Source organism: Prosopis cineraria, unplaced genomic scaffold (genome assembly GCF_029017545.1).
Source record: "Prosopis cineraria cultivar Desert tree isolate PC_DT_omini unplaced genomic scaffold, ASM2901754v1 PC7, whole genome shotgun sequence".
Taxonomy (NCBI): Eukaryota; Viridiplantae; Streptophyta; class Magnoliopsida; order Fabales; family Fabaceae; genus Prosopis; species Prosopis cineraria.
Genome location: NW_026555338.1, coordinates 36,963,121 through 36,965,861, shown reverse-complemented (window position 1 = coordinate 36,965,861; position 2,741 = coordinate 36,963,121).

Below are 2,741 nucleotides of genomic sequence, written 5' to 3'. Positions count from 1 at the left end.
ATACTCATGACTTGGAGCTTGCTGCTGTGGTATTTGCCTTGAAGATTTGGAGGCATTATCTTTATGGTTCTTCTTTTGAGGTCTTCAGTGATCATAAAAGTTTAAAATATTTGTTTGATTAAAAAGAGCTCAACATGAGACAGCGCAGATGGATTGAGTTTTTGAAGGATTATGACTTTGAGTTAAAGTATCATCCAGGGAAAGCTAACGTAGTCGCCGACGCTCTGAGCAGGAAGCTTGTACATACTGCTCACATGATGGTCAAAGAACATGAATTATGGAGTAGTTTCCATGCAGTAAATATAGAAGTAGTCGAGAATCGTTTGGCTGCTCTACACATTACTGAATTTGAGAATAATTTTTGGGAAGAAATCAGAATTGTGCAACAGAAGGATGATTATTTGAATAAGATTAGGGTAGAGATTGGGGCTGGAAAGGCTGAACATTTTGATGTGAGCGATGATGATGTCGTAAGATATAAAGGTAGAGTGTGTGTGCCTAATGATGCTCAATTGAAAAATATCTTACTTGAGGAGGCTCATCAGAGTAAATATACCATTCACCCAGGAGCAACTAAGATGTATCATGACTTAAGACGTGGTTGGTGGTGGCCAAGGATGAAGAGAGATGTAACTGAACATGTAACTCGTTGTTTGACTTTCCAGAAAGTAAAAATTGAGCATCAAAAACCAGCCGGAATGCTACAGTCTCTTGATATTCCAGAGTGGAAATGGGACAGCATTTCTATGAACTTTATTACAGGATTGCCTAGAACATCTTCTGGTCATGACACTATATGGGTAATCGTAGATCGACTCACCAAATCAGCTCATTTTCTTGCTACTGATATCACATATTCTCTTGAAAAATTAACTGCAATCTACATAAGAGAAGTAGTGAGATTGCATGGAGTGCCGACAAATATCGTATCTGATCGTGATCTAAGGTTCACATCAAACTTTTGGAAGTCATTACAGGAAGCCATGGGTACTCGTCTGAGTTTTACCACCGCTTACCACCCCCAGACCGATGGGCAGACAGAACGAACCATACAGACTCTTGAAGATATGTTGAGAGCTTGTGCCATTGAGCTTAGAGGTAATTGGGATAGTCATTTGCCATTAGCTGAATTTGCCTACAATAATAGTTTTCATTCTAGCATTCAGATGGCACCTTATGAGGCATTGTATGGAAGAAAATATAGATCACCACTGTGTTGGACAGAATTAAGTGAGAGAACTGTTTTAGGGCCAGACATTATTGATGAGACTACCCAAAAGATTGCTTTAATCAAGCAAAAATTACTCACAGCTCAAAGTAGACACAAGAGTTATGCGGATAAGAGGAGAAGACCGCTTGAGTTTGAAGTAGGTGACCATGTATTTTTGGAAATCTCTTCGGTAACTGGTGTTAGAAGAGCTATTAAGGCTAAGAAGTTGATACCAAGGTTTATGGGGCCTTTTGAGATCTTAAAATGAGTTAGACCAGTAGCGTACCAAGTAGCATTAGCACCCCAAATTGCTAGTATACATAATGTATTCCATGCATCACAACTGAAGAAGTATCAACCAGATTCTTCCCATATAATTGAACTCGAGGAGATTGAACTCAGGGAGAATTTGACATTCAGAGCTGAACCAGAAAGGATTGTTGATTACAAGGACAAGCAATTAAGAAACAAGACCATTAAATTGGTTAAAGTGAGAGAAAAGAGTTAAGTGAGAGAACTGTTTTAGGGCCAAACATTGTTGATGAGATTACCCAAAAGATTGCTTTAATCAAGCAAAAATTACTCACAGCTCAAAGTAGACAAAAGAGTTATGCGGATAAGAGGAGAAGACCGCTTGAGTTTGAAGTAAGTGACCATGTATTTTTGAAAATCTCTCCAGTAACTAGTGTTGAAAGAGCTATTAAGGCTAAGAAGTTGACACCAAGGTTTATGGGGCCTTTTGAGATCTTAAAATGAGTTGGACCAGTAGCGTACCAAGTAGCATTACCACCCTAAATTGCTGGTATACACAATGTATTCCATGTATCACAACTAAAGAAGTATCAACCAGATTCTTCCCATATAATTGAACCCGAGAAGATTGAACTTAGGGAGAATTTGACATTCAGAGCTGAACCAGAAAGGATTGTTGATTACAAGGACAAGCAATTAAGAAACAAGACCATTAAATTGGTTAAAGTAATTTGGAAGGGCACGACTCTAGGTTATGCTACGTGGGAGACCGAGGACAGTATGCGACGTGATTATCCTTATCTTTTTAATTAAGTAAGTAGTTAATGGTTACTAACTTTAAATTTTGAGGACAAAATTTTTAAAAGGAGGGGAGAATTGTAACATCCCAATTTAAATTTTAATAATAAATTTGAATTAATAAAAATTTTTTAAAAAAAATATTGAGAGGTAAGTAAATTAGTAGAAAATGATCATTAAATCTAACTTAGGATATAATTCTAAATAAAAATTTAAAAAAAATAAAAAAATAAAAATAAAAAAAATAAAATAAAAATAAAATAAAAAAATATTATTAAATTATTATAATAAAAAAAGAAAAAGAAAAGGTATTAAATAAAAGGAAGAAGAAGAAGAAAACCAGTTGCTTTCGGCGCCGCGTCATGATTACATAAAATAATAAAAAAAAGGGAAAGAGAGGAAAGAAGAAATAATAAAAAAAAGATGTGAGACCCACTGAATTTTTATAAAACTCACCCGTTTCCTTTCATTTCTTCATTCT